Source organism: Canis lupus, chromosome 17 (genome assembly GCF_048164855.1).
Source record: "Canis lupus baileyi chromosome 17, mCanLup2.hap1, whole genome shotgun sequence".
NCBI classification, from domain to species: Eukaryota; Metazoa; Chordata; class Mammalia; order Carnivora; family Canidae; genus Canis; species Canis lupus.
Genome location: NC_132854.1, coordinates 23,785,629 through 23,801,018, shown reverse-complemented (window position 1 = coordinate 23,801,018; position 15,390 = coordinate 23,785,629). Strand labels below are relative to the sequence as shown.

At 32.8% G+C, this 15,390-nt stretch overlaps 1 long non-coding RNA gene across 1 annotated transcript in view; it reads right to left on the bottom strand.

The window, feature by feature from the left end:
- Nucleotides 1–11,507, bottom strand: part of LOC140608328 (uncharacterized) — an 86,947-nt gene extending 75,440 nt beyond the window's left edge. Inside the window, exon 1 of the long non-coding RNA XR_012010344.1 lies at nt 11,377–11,507. This is a non-coding gene — a long non-coding RNA (uncharacterized lncRNA). The remainder of the gene's footprint in view (nt 1–11,376) is intronic.
- Between the last annotated feature and the right edge of the window lie 3,883 nt (nt 11,508–15,390).

The following is a 15,390-nucleotide window of genomic DNA, read 5'->3' as shown; positions in this document are numbered from 1 at the left end:
TGCTTCTCACTCTGCCTCTCTTTGTGTTTCTTATGAATAAATACATAAAATCTTAAAAAAAGGGGGGAATTAGAAACATCATTTCCTAATCTGTGTCTTGCAGATCAATCACTTTGAGAAAAATTTTATGCTTTATCATCTTCTATGAATCAGAATCACTTTAGAACAACAACAAAAAAGACTTTAGAAAATGTTAACTTTTTAACTCTGAATTCTGCATACATTTTTCACCATGAAATAAATTTCCGTGAAATATTCTAAATATTTTCAGCATCACTGCTCCCCTGGAAAAGGAATAGTTTGTGGCCATATGTCAAAAATGCATAGAAATATCAGTGATAACATACTCTAATCCCTTTATCATATGTGAGAGAAAAAGTAATTGCAAAAAAATAAAGTGACTTGCTTGATTAGAAGTACAATCAAGAAAAAAATATATTGCTCCTTGTTCCCTCTCCAGTGCTGGGGGAGAAAAGTGGGTATTATAGCTCTGGCTTAAAATGATACTGAAAGTTACTATATGTATTTTCCATTCATTTGATCATTTGCTATCTTGTAGGTGTGTGCTATTAATGAGTAGTTACTCAGACATCATCTTTATCCATTCTGTAGATGTTGAAAATATTTTTAAACAACCAAAAAGTAAAAAAGAATATGCTAATAAAATAGTAAATAATGAAGATAACTTTATACAAACTTTTAAAAATCTTTAGCTTAGAGCAAACATGATGGGTTCCTCATACTAAGTATTTAATACATGTTGACTGGGTTACTACATGGATTTTAACCCCATTCTATCTTTATCATTTTTGACTCAGTATTACATACCTCAAAACCCACAAATTCTTAAAATAAGGCTCATTGCTTTAAAGTCTGATTTTGTTTGGATTCTTGCTCTCATCTGGAGACATAACTTTCTGAAATTTAATTTTATGTTTTTTATTATACAGAAAAACTCCTTTAGAGTTTGTAATGAAGCTTAAATGTAGTCATGTATGTGAAACACTTGGTTTATGCTCCTGAAATGGTGTCTATTATCATAGTAATGAAATTTTAGGACTAAAATACTCTTACTACCATCTAACTCAGTCCTTTCATTTTACAGTTGTAGAAACTATTTTAAGGAGCTAGGGGTGATCAAGAGTGCAAAGCAAATGCATAATTCACTTTCCTGATTTGTTTTTTTTGTGATTTCCTAACTGTTGTGCCATTTGTTTGCTTCTAATATTCTTAAACATTGTTTATTTCGTAATTTTCTTGTTTGAAGTTCATTAACTTTTAAAATTATGTTTTATGTCTCATCTGAGGAATTTCAACTACTATTATTATTAAGTGTATCCTTTTATAGTTTTACTCCCTTATCTTCTTTCACTTGTAAATTTAGTAAAGTTGAAAAAATTGATTAAAATTACAAAATTGGACATCCACATGCAGATTGAAACTAGACCACTCTCGGAGATCCCTGGGTGGCGCAGCAGTTTGGCGCCTGCCTTTGGCCCGGGCGCGATCCTGGAGACCCGGGATCGAATCCCACATCGGGCTCCCGGTGCATGGAGCCTGCTTCTCCCTCTGCCTGTGTCTCTGCCTCTCTCTCTCTCTCTCTGTGACTATAATAAATAAATAAATAAATAAATAAATAAATAAATAAATAAATAAATATTAAAAAAAAAAAAAAAACTAGACCACTCTCTTTCACCAAACACAAAGATAAACTCAAAATGGATGAAAGATCTAAGTGTGAGACAAGATTCCATCAAAATCCTAGAGGAGAACACAGGCAACACCCTTTTTGAACTCAGCCACAGTAACTTCTTGCAAGATACATCCAAGAAGGCAAAAGAAACAAAAGCAAAAATGAACTATTGGGACTTCATCAAGATAAGAAGCTTTTGCACAGCAAAGGATACAGTCAACAAAACTCAAAGACAATCCACAGAATGGAAGAAGATATCTGCAAATGACATATCAGATAAAGGGCTAGTTTCCAAGATCTATAAAGAACTTATTAAACTCAACACCAAAGAAACAAACAATCCAATCATGAAATGGCCAAAGACATGAAGAGAAATCTCACAGAGGAAGACCTAGACATGGCCAACACGCACATGAGAAAATGCTCTGCATCACTTGCCATCAGGGAAATACAAATCAAAACCACAATGAGATACCACCTCACACCAGTGAGAATGGGGAAAATTAACAAGGCAGGAAACCACAAATGTTGGAGAGGATGCGGAGAAAAGGGAACCCTCTTACACTGTTGGTGGGAATGTGAACTGGTGCAGCCACTCTGGAAAACTGTGTGGAGGTTCCTCAAAGGGTTAAAAATAGATCTGCCCCACGACCCAGCAATTGCACTGTTGGGGATTTACCTCAAAGATATAGGTGTAATGAAACACTGGGACACCTGCACCCCAATGTTTCTAGCAGCAATGTCCACAATAGCCAAACTGTGGAAGGAGCCTAGGTGTCCATCGAAAGATGAATGGCTAAAGAAGATGTGGTTTATGTATACAATGGAATATTACTCAGCCATTAGAAATGACAAATGCCCACCATTTGCTTTGACGTGGATGGAACTGGAGGGTATTATGCTGAGTGAAATGAGTCAATCGGAGAAAGACAAACATTATATGTTCTCATTCATTTGGGGAATATAAATAATAGTGAAAGGGAATAGAAGGGAAGGGAGAAGAAATGTGTGGGAAATATCAGAAAGGGAGACAGAACATAAAGACTCCTAACTCTGGGAAACGAACTAGGGGTGGTGGAAGGGGAGGAGAGCGGGGGGTGGGGGTGAATGGGTGATGGGCACTGAGGGGGGCACTCGACGGGATGAGCACTGGGTGTTATTCTGTATGTTGGCAAATTGAACACCAATAAAAATAAATTAAAAAAAATAAAATTACAAAATCTAAAAAAAATAAAAAAATAAAATAAAATTACAAAATCTAGACTGTCTCTCTTTACTAAGTGTACCATGAACATGAAATGATTGTTATTAAAGTGGCCTCATGGCAACTATACCAAAACAGCATTTTAATTTGTTGAATATGATTTCAAAACCATGAGTATATAGATGACATGCATGGCAACATTTTAAAAACAATGTTTTTTCCCCTTTTTGTCTAAATTTATATCTTTCTTCATCTAATGCCTATGGTATACATAACTTTCAATAACCAATTATTGCATACACAATTAAACTCTGTGTGGAAATGGCTCACATAAGAATTTTCTAATATTTAATTTTAGTCTTTTCTTCTTTTAAATGTTTTCCTTAAAATGTAGTTTTAATCAAAGTACACAAATGACTTTGTGTCTTATAAAGAAATTGTTTTTGAGCTAATGATTATAGTTAAACTTCAGCAATATATCAGAGCAAAATGAAGTATAAGTAAAATTAAAAATCCATCCAAATTGGTTTCTCTGCCTCTTCTTACTAACTCAAATAATTTCAGGGACAATTGGTCATCCAAACTTGTAATTCTGAAAGTAACTCTTAAATTTTCCATTTTCTTTGCTCCCCGTAGTAAGTCCTATGATTCTACTTCACAATGTAGATCATATTTAAATGGGAAGTATATTAACGAATTATTGTGATAGATTATCTTAAGTACTATAATTGAAATATATATTGAACATATATATGAACATATATGCTCGACATATAAATATGTTAAATATATGTAAAAAGTATATGTATATATAAAATGTGTATAATACATATGTAATATATGTAATATACGTATATAAAATATATATCATATGATATATATAAAATATATATTCACATATACTCAAATATATTTTTAAATATGGGTAACATGTGGATATATAGCACCAAAACACTGCTTGGCATAAAGATGCAATGATAAACAAAGGTGAAAATGATCAATTATAATTGGAATTATGATCAAGGATGGCAGAACAGAGAGATTAGTAGATGCACCCTAGGTATAGGAGTTCATTCCAGGGGCACCTGGGCTGCTCAGTCAATTGAACATCTGACTCTTGATTTTGACTCGGGTGGTGATCTCAGGGTCCTGGAACGGAACTGCAAGTTGCTGAGCACGGAGTTTTCTTAACCCTGTCCCTCTGCTTCTCCCCTCTGCTCATGCTCTCTCTCTCTCTCTCTTATGTAAATAAATAAAATCTTAAAAAAAAAAAAGTTCATTCCAGTTGGAGGGACACCAGCATGTGCAAAAGACTGGAGTCATGGATTAAGATATTTCATTTAGTTAAGTCTGTATAAGTTGTTATGATAAGCAGAAGAGTTAAAAATAGACTATGTGTTTGAAATGATAGGAAGGAGAAAGTCATATCGTCCTATAAAATAATGTGAGATGAAAAGTTACTAAAATATTAGAATACTTCAGTAATATGCTTCTATAAGACTTTTTAAGTGTTTTGATTCAGAGAGTATGGAGCAGTTTAGAAAGGGTTTCTAATAATGGCAACAAGACAATTTAGAAGAGATTATTGCTTTAGTCCCAGTGTGAAAAGATGGATTTAAGCAGTAGCAGTGCTGACTCAAAGAAAGCAACAAAAGTGGAAACTATTAAGAGAATATTGGCAGAATATATCAAAAATTAAATGCTACATATAAGACAGAGGTAAGCCATGCATATGTTAGAATTATTTCTATGGTGTTAGAATAAAAATTTTAAATATAGGATAAAAAGATGGTGGTGAGGAAAATATGAAGGTATATTTTATTAGATTGAATTGAGGGCCTGTGCGGGTCAGTATAGTGTAAGTATAAGGTACAGCGTTTGTAATAAAACAACTATCAGATTGATTAACAAAAGTAGCAAGCCTTCCACTGTGTCACTTTTAACAAATAACTCAATTTCTCTATGCTAAAGTTACAACCAATGTAAAAATGGGATAATAACGTTACCTACTAGATACAATGATTGTGAAGATTAAATGATATAAGAAAGGTGATAGTTAAAATAGCACCAGGGCTATGAGAAATATTGAATAATATTATTATCTGCCAAAAGCAAATTCCAATAGCTGCTTCATTGTGTGGTTGGGTAAATACACAGGATTATGTTTTGAAGCTGTCATACATCACAAATGTTTCCTACAAATAGTATCTGTAATCACTATACATGGGAAACTATTTAGATGGAGATGTAGTTGTCTATATAAGTTTGTAAAAATATCCATGTTAGAAGTATATTTTTAATGTTCTATAGGTAGTTGTTAGAGAAACATATGCCTAGATTAAATCTCTCAGTAAGAGAAGATGTTGATCGAAGGCCAAATCTTGATTAAATACCAAACTTTTAAGGGAACCAAAGCAAATGTATCTGGTGAAAAAAAATAAAAAATAAAAACTGGCCATTAGAAAGTTAGCATAGTGTATACCTGGATAAAAATAAAATATTAAGTACAGTGTTTTTAGAAGAAACGTAAGAAAGGGTATCAGAGAAAAGTATTTGGCTTTGAATTGATTACTTTTCTCTCTTCTTTATTGTAAATCACATAATCCTAACAATGGTGTAGTAAATTTTGAAAGACAACTTTTTTTTTCGAAGTTACTATCAATAGGAAATGTCAAGGTGAAAACGTAAAACTTTTATAACCTTTGGTTTTGTAACAGTTTTAAAATAGTTCAATGTCTATTTACTTTCAGGAAAAGAAGGGGAGGTGTAACCAGAATTTTACTTCATTTAATCCTTGGTTCCAAATACTCATTTGATTGCCAAGAAAATTAGTTCATTTTTCTTCCTTTTGACTTTGTGCCTCTTTTTTTCTGGGAACATTTTAAAAGTAGAAAGATTTTTGCTATTAAGAACTTTTGGTCATATTTTTCCTGAATCTAATGAAGTGAACATTAAGGGAAAAAACTTGGAGACTAATAAAACTAGAAAATAATTTCTAAAACTTTCTAGAAGTTATCTTTGGACTACAGAAAGTATTTTGTGGGAATGTGACAGTTTATCTAGGCCAGATTTTTTAAAAATTTATTTAATATGAAAGGATTATTTTAACAATTGTAGTTGAAAAACAAAAGACAAATCACTCCTTTGAACATGCAAGTAAGATAGGTAACATGAATAATTCACAGAATTTCACTCTAAAAATGAGGGCCATTATAGACAAAGACTGTAGAAATTACATTTGCTATTATTTGGGGAAAATATTTGGGATGTGGGTTAGAGTAAAATATGTGTGCCAAAGATTTAGATCCATGCTATATCTCAGGGTACACGACAATAATAAAGTCATTTATTTATTATTCCAGATGAATGTATACAAATACTTTACTGATAATCTTAAAGATTATTTTACAATGCACAACATTTACTATATTTGACTTGAATGTTCAGTATGTCTTGCATTTGTCTCTTCTTAAGTTTAACAAAGTGATAATAATTGTTAATAAATGGATTGAGAGAATTGTTTTTACTTTTTATTTGCTTTAAAGTTTGAAACTATGCACATTTATAACATGGAAGATCCCACTAAAGGCTTTTTTGAAGGAAGTAGCATTGCAACAGAAATTAGGTCCCAAGATTATATGTTCTGAAAAATTTCTGCTGACTCTATACCTGGATTGATTGTCTTGAGAAATGTTTGAAATTAAGTCACCACACTAATGGAAGTTTTTATTTTCAAAATTCTTCAGTTTCTTGAATGGAGCTTTATGTTCTCAAAATATGACCATCACTAGAATTAATTTTATGGAACAACAAACGTTATGAAAAGCCTAACCGTCACACCATTTATAAAGCAAACATGAAAGTGAAGTGAGATATGTCAGTGCACAAAGCACAGATGGTGACTGAGTGCCAAAATTTGAACTGATCCTTTTCAGTTGATCATGCATAATTTAATGTGTCAGTCAATTGAGGTCTTCAATAGAAAAAAAAAAAAAAACTTGCAGGAGGTAATTAGAAATGAACTTTTTTGAGCTGATATTAATAATAAGTAGCCTACAACACAGCAATTAAAAAATACTATGGAATGATTTTTCTGTATTTGGATTTAGATTTTGAAATTCTGGATATTTTTCCACCCCAAATGCCACAGAATTCAAAGAATATTAGGTTATTTTTATTCCTTTAGATGAAAGATACTTTTTGAAATTAAAGTATCTTTGTAATTATCAAATACATAGATATAAAATTTTTAAAGTGATAAAACATAACAGGTTTTTAAAAAGGATATAAAACCTTTACTGATGAAATACTGATGGATATGAATGAAGTGAAAATTTAGGAAATCTGTAAACCTAGATAAGCATTCTTTTATGAATAACTATTATGATTTTTTGTTTCAAGTAATGCAATTTAAATAATTTTAAAATTAAGCAAATGAGATAAGGACATTATAGTAAAGATGGTGGTTCTGTAAAATTCTAATTTTCAAAGATGCTTTAGATTTTTAAAAATTAAATTCACCTACACTACTTATTGCTTTGCCAAACTGGAAAGATATCTGCTAACATAGCTTTATTCCTCTACCTAGGTTAATCCTACTATAAAGAGAGTGTAATAAACTAGAGGTATGTAAGTTCACATTTGTGTAATTGCTTTTGAAAGTTTTGAAACAGGAAAAAACAAGAGAGTGCAGTTAGAACAACTTCACTTAGTAAACCAATAAGGCAATTATTCTATAAATACTTACAAATATTAACTTAAAATTTAAAAACTATAGACAAATGCTTTATTAGTTCTGTTAGATGAAGCAATTAGCTAAAAGTAGCATGAAGTTGCAGTTTAAGAAGTGTGTATTGTAGATAGAAAAATCCACAAAGAAGAGACTATTGAAAGTAGAAAATACTTAAATTCTCCCTGACTCTATTCTGTGCAAATTTCTGGAAGCATGTGTGATTTGGTGGCCTAGATTGGGATAGCTCTTGTCGTTGATCATAAGTAACTGTAAATCTTGACTAACATAAAAGTGTTGTCAATAACAAGTGGAAAACAATGCTAAATTCCCTTGGCTTTAGCCCATATAGTCTTAGCGCCTTTTCTGTATTTACTACATTAATTTTAAGTATAGACCTCCAATTAATTAATGCCCATAAGATGTAAATAAAATAATTAGCCTCTCCTTTTCCCACAGATCCATTTGGATGCTTAATATAAAGATTAACCATAAGAATGAAAGAGTATGATTTCACATAGGCAAGCTTTAGATGTGAGAAATAATGAAATTTGCGGATTTGTAGTAGAACATGATTTGAACAATTAGAACATGAGTTGAACACCAATTCAGTTGCAAACACATCACATAATTGCTAAGGTTTAACTGTCACTTTAACAGAAACATAAAATAAAAATATGGCATTTCATATTTACTATAAACAAACAATTACTAGAGGTATGAAAGATTCAAGAGTAATAAAGTCAAATCACAGATTGAAACCTGGAGACAAAGAGTATGGGACTTCCACAATATTATGTGTCTTTTTCACTTTTCTGTAGCTTCAGAACTGCCCTTGAAAAATAGAACAAATGCCAGCTAAGCAGAGAGAAAGGCTGAGGGAAGCAAAGCAGCAGCCAGCCTTCCTCTTCTTTCCTTATTTCATTTTTCCCTTATTCTGTCAGAAAGCCACAAGAAGGAAAGACAAAATTGAAGGCTCAGTGTGGGTGGCACTTTGGAAATTTTGACGACAAACATATAAAGTACATGTTTTTATGAGTTGTCAGAAATATTAATCTTTATTACAGTCATCTCTAACATAAATGGGTGACACAAATAGTTAAACTGACAATACTGAGTCTTTTAGTGTGTATTTGAAATCATGAAGAGTAAATGTCAACATTTTAAAAAGTCCTTAATCTCCTTGGAATGGTATAGGACATATATTCTTATCCAGAATTAAATATACACTATAATAAAAAGTAACTTAATGGTGATATATGTTTAAATATATACTGATATATACATATATATTAATAAATACATCTTAAAAACTCAAAACCAGCATATTAAAAAATTAAAACTAAGAAAATTGCTTAAATTTTTTTATTCATTGATTCACATATATCTCTATTTTTTCTCTTTTTCATTCAGACAGCTATTGTAATCTCAGGAAGGTTCAGTTGTGAAGTCAAAGTAAAAATATTTATAATTAGTTTACTTTTGTAGATGCTTATTTGGTTGTGACATATTGTTGTACTTACAGTGTATCTGTGTAGACCCCTGGCCCTAGAATGCTAAAAGTTACTATAAGAAAGCTCTGCATTCTCAATATTATTTTCTGCTCTCCAATATTAAGGATAGTTGAGATTTGAATATAATTATTTCTGCTGAATAATAAGTACCATATAATACTAATTGGGACTATTTTCTCTATAACTTTGATTCTCTTTGGTAAGTATTCAAGCTATATATCCTTTTAATATTACAGAGTATTTATATTACAAGTGCCACGATTATATATATTTTCTCAAACTAAGAATGCCTGATTAAAGGCAGCTTGCAATTACAAGCATCACATCCATATAAAAATCCGACTTTTCTTTCATGTGCAGCTACTTAGTATTGATATCAAAATTTCCATGGCTGCCTTGCTTGTCCATTCTGTGATGCACAATAAGGAAAAGCATGTTTTAAACCATAGATCACATTGTATGTGTGACATATTATCACAGGCTCCCTAAAAGCTCCAAAAATCTACTCTACAAACTGCCAACTTTGCATGCCTCTGTGCTTCATTTTAAAAAAGAAAATTTAATGTTATTAGTAGTAGTGCTACATATGCATTACCCACCTAGTATTGTGCATAGCACCTGAATATTTAATCCACCTTTAAGAAGTTACTAACACTATTGCCACTTTTTAGATGGGGAAACCGAGGCTAAGAAGTTAAATAATTTGTCAGATGACACACCACTGGCAAGCGGTTGACAGGGAATTTGAACCAGGTTTCTAAATTCAGAGGCTTTTATTCATATATTGTACCATTACATCATATCTTATTAAACCATATTGTCAGTCAGAAAGTGTTACCAAGTCTCAATTAAATGAGAAAAACCTAATAGAAAGTAGAATTTCTACTTTAGTAAGTGAAAAAAAAAGCTGTTAGAAATGATAAAGCATGAGGACAGCTGAGAATTTTTGTAGCTGAAAGAATTTTGAGATAATAAGATCCAAGTTCTTTGTTTAAAAAAGATACTTTAGCAAGAGATTATAGCTCTCTCTTATCATCACACAATAGCATATATATTAGAACTGATATATAAATTGGAACTGATAGAAAATGACCTGTATCGGCTGTGGAATAAACAGGAACGATTCTCTGTTCTTAGATTTATAGTCACTCAGTATTTTACTTTCTCTATTGGAGCAGAGGTAGCTCTTATGGTGAAATGCTGTTTAAGCATTGCTTTGCATTTGGCTTCTAATACATGCCATGAGGATATTTAATAGAAGTGAAAGGGTAGAAAAGGATTAGAATGAAGAGTGAAAAATTGTATGCAGAAGGAGGACAACCAAAGATCGTATTCTTTTCATATGTAATTTTATGGCAAAGTGGCTGGTTTGTTGACAAAAGCATAATATATAATAGAATATGGTTGGGATCCTAGGTGAATTGTGCCCCACATCAGGCTCCCGGCTCAGCGGAGAGCCTGCTTCTCCTCCCTCTGCTCCTACCCTCTGCTTGTGCTTTCTCACACTCTCTCTCCAATAAATAAATAGAATCTTAGAAAAAAGAAAGAGAAAGAAAGAAGAAAGAAAGAAAGAAAGAAAGAAAGAAAGAAAGAAAGAAAGAGAGAAAGAAAGAAAAAGAAAGAAAGAAAGAAAGAAAGAAAGAAAGAAAGAAAAGAAAGAAAGAAAGAAAGAAAGAAAGAAAGAAAGAAAGAAAGAAAGAAAGAGAGAGTCACACTGCCTGATGGTTTTGTAGATTTGTTTATATGTAATTCTAATTGTGACTGGTTTCCCGGCTGGAAACTGAAAGTATAGATGATGCTCCTTCCTAATAAAGCCCTTTCCGTATGGATTGTGCATATTTCACGATTGGACATGGCAAATGATCAAATGAAAAATAAATCATGGGGGATCCCTGGGCGGCCCAGCGGTTTAGCACCTGCCTTCAGCCCAGGGCGTGATCCTGGAGGCCCGGGATAGAGTCCCACGTCAGGCTCCCTGCATGGAACCTGCTTCTCCCTCTGCCTGTGTCTCTGCCTCTCTCTTTTCTCTCTGTCTCTCATGAATAAATAAATAAATATGTAAATCCCTGCAAATGTGAGAAAATCATTTAGGACAGATACTACTGTTACCAACAGAAATGAACGACTGTTAAGAGCTTGTAGAGGAAGGGGTACACAGACTATGACTGAGCACCAATCGAAAAAGAATATACATGAAAACATGCTTAGCTAGTGCATAGATTTACATTAAACTTACATTTTCTCTGTTTTCACCCAGGAGGACTGAAGAACAGAAGAGGCAGTGTAAATATCCACTACATTCCTTATGCATTCTCTTCCCCCTCTGTAACCAACATTGAGGCCTCATGGTGGCATGGTAGAACCATGTGGAATCACTGATTTGCCACATGGATTAAATAGCTCTTAAATCTTGCAGAGTTCATTGTTAGATACATAGAAACAGGAAACAGACTTCTGTGGTGTTATTTGAGTAAGAGTAGGATTGTATATTACTACATCATTGCTTACCACAAGTGAATATGGTGAACTCACTACAACCTCTTAATTGCCTAACAGAAGTAAATAAAAATCAATAAGTTATCCTAAATATGGACAAACAATCTCTCTCAGAGGGGGTTTGCTTCTATGGTTGAAAGTAGGAATAAACTCAAAGACTGAATAGGATTATAGCAGCTCTTCCTGGTATTAGATGATAGCTCTCTTGTAGGCCAACTTACTGGAAACATTTTGCTCTGAATAAAGAAACAAAAAAGAGAATTCTAAGTCCTACTCTCAATACTCAGAAGGAGCTAATTTTAAGCTGATCCTGTATCTTCCAAAGAAAATTATAATCATTACCTAGATTAAGAAGGAGACCCAGAGGATCTACAGTTAATTACTTAGGGCAGGATTTTATAAAAACATTCCAAAGAAAAAGTATTCTGCAAGATAACTCCAATAAGACATCTATGAGCAAATACATTTGGGAAATCCTGCATACTATCATAGAAATTCAGAAATCATATTAGCACATTAAAGTCTCTTAGAAGTCCCAAGTTAAAGAAATATGTGTAACTTTGCTGAATATGAGTTCTTTTTTTTTTTTTAAATGCATTCATTAAATTATTTGTTCCTGTAACCTTAGTTAATATCATGAGTTTCTGGCATTTTCAGAACACTTTTTAAGAACAAAACTAATATAGAGAACTCAGAATAATGCCACTGTAACCATGTCTGGAGAAAAACATTGTGAAAAAGGAAATATGTTACGTCAAAAAGAACAGAAGCCAGAACGGCAGAGCCATTTCATATTAATTATCAGGTTGTGAAAAAAAAAAATTATCAGGTTGTGTGAGTCCCACCACACTGAAGGAGAAATCAAGCTATTAACCTAACCTTGGGAGCAGTGGTCAGTGTTTGATCCCATCTATCATGTCCTGAATACCAGTATTCTACCTTCAGATACAGCAAATAATATGAAATCTCTGGACCTTGGGTCACTTTTAGAGTTTAAGTTATTAATTTTGTTTTTAATAAACATATCATGTTGATTTCTTTGTCTTTTGTTAAAACTTCCATTTGATTATTGAGGTCTACTTATTTCCAAGTAGAAATTGGGATGAATCATTTTGATGATATATACTTATATTTGTGGGGTCTCAAGACAATAGCAAAGTACACCTCCTGAATGATAATGTTGATACTTGGTGATACAAATATCCTTTTAAAAAGATTAAAGTATGCCAAGAAAATGAGAAAAACAATGTAGTGGAGAACTAATGCCAAGTACAATTACCTTACTGATTTTGTATCCAAAGTGTTATTCTTTCTAAGAAGATGACATGAATCTAACTTTCAAGTTTTTTTTTTTTTTAGCTATTTATAAACAATAAGATGCTTTCTCAAAAAGGAGGAATGACTTACCACTTTAACAATATATTTAGGAAGGCTCACAGGAAAATGATGATATGGTCTTTCTGCCAATAATAATAGCAATGCTTCTTTTCTATTTTAATGACATAAGTAGATAGTAATAAAGAGTCTGGAATAAGATGCCAAAATATAAATAATGCTTGTCTTTGTGTGAAGAAAATTTTGAGTAACTTATTTTCTCTATATTTGCACTTTTTATTATCCTTTTTTGTCAAGGTATTTGTTATTTTACCATTGTACAAAATAGAAAACATATTTTTATAAAATTAATTAAATTTAAAAAAAGACCTTACAATAGGACTACAAAAATACAGAGTGTATTAACATCATTAGATACCAATAATATCAGACCAGATGGATCTAGACAGTTAATGTCATCATGTTATTTATTGTTTGGGAATAAACACATGTTATTTATCATTAGAATAAACAGTGAGAGATCCAGCTATGCCTGTGGATTCAGACCTTGACAATCTGCACTCATTTACCTTCCCAAACATAAGTCTGTTCTTTCTCAAGTTACCACATAATCAATTTTAAACTTAGTCACCTCTAATGACTGAGCCACCTGCTATTTCCTTGACTGGTTTATAATGTTTTCAGTCCTTTATAAATAAACTTCTTTTCCTTTAGCAGCCTGTGCTATTGCCAAATTCCTTAAGGCATTTCCTCAAGAATTAATTGTGTAGTGACATGCACTAGTAAATGCACAAGTTGAGGAATGTTTTAGGTTAACGATTTGCCTTGAAGACCTCCTAGGTCATGTATTACCCACTATCAGGAAGATCCAATACCAGTCAAGATAGAGAGCAAAACATTCTCAGTTAAAATTGATTCTGAGAGTGTATCAGTTGAGCAAAATGCCAATCAAATGATGCACTCTGAGATGATCTAGAGAAGTTCATGAGGACAAGTGAGCACATCTTTGGCCCACTAACAGATAGCATATTGTCCTGTGGCTTTCAGCTCATACTTTCTATTTAAAATCAAATTCTTAAACAATTCCTCCGTTGTGATACACTGTAAGCCCAGTGGCGATGGAGTCACACTCATTACAATTCAGCCTGATGGGGCAAGTCTGCAAGATTGGGTGAATGACAGACGGCAAAACCACATACTGACTGATGATTTGAAGCAGGATGATCACAAACAAGTCAGGCAGAGAAAACATCACAAAACCCCATTATTTGGCAAGTTGAAGCACTGTGAAACATTGCTGATGGCTGAGAAGTGACAGCAGGGAAAGAGAAAAAAGAAAGCCATGGTAGCATGTAAGCTACTGCATAGGGAAAGCTCCATTTGTGCAAAAATGTCATGTAGTCCTTGGGGGAGAGGCAAAAATCCTGCACAATGACAGGTCCTGTAAGCACTGGTCATAGCTGGAGACTAACAATCAGTTTACAGATATTCTCTACGGACTGCATTGCAAATAAGAAGTTTGTTTTCAACCAAACTCATAGAAAAACATTGACATTGAATATTTTGAAAGATAGCTCTCCAAAAATCTTATTATCTTTTGCTGAGTCACATAGCTTAGTAATGAATTACAGAGTAATCACTTAAATTGTAAATTATAGTTTGCTTAGTATAATCACTAAGTTGCAATTATGCACGATTAGTGAGATTTATCACCTTTAATTGTTGAAATATGCAAATGAAATTCATTCATTTTCCATCCAGGTGTACTGCTATGAGACATTTCAGAACAGCAATCAAAATTACAGAGAGTGAAATGAAAGAAGGGAGAAAAAAGCCTAGGCTCAAGTTACTCCTCTGTTTTTTCTTTCACTGAGATCCATACATAGAAACAGAGATATCTCTGTCTCTGAAAACATTTTTAATACCTTCCCAGAATTGACCTTTGCTGAAATTTGTCTCCAAGAATTTTCTTCTCTAGGACTGTGATAATGACCAGGGAGACACCCTTGAGCCATTGACACATTTAGAAAGTAGAATGGACAGGGCTTACTAAGTAATGGGAACAGGGCAGAGGAAAAAGAAAAAAGAAAAGAAAAACTCCAAGATTTGGTGCTTAGGCAAAAATGTTTAGATGGTGAATCCAAATATAGATGCAGGATGACTATAATACATCAATTATTGTGAAAACCCAGATTATACAAATTTAAGTACTTTATATAAGATATCTTAAAGGCTTCTATATTAATATGTATTATGTATCTCTCAGGAATGGATAGGGAATGCACTGTCTTGATATGAATAAAATTTACTTGATTGCAGAACGTTTCTACGGTCTTTTTTACGAACTAAACTTTAAGTGAAACAGGCTTTAATCAGTTGTTTTCTGTTTTATACTTTGGAAGTCTCACTTATCTGAATG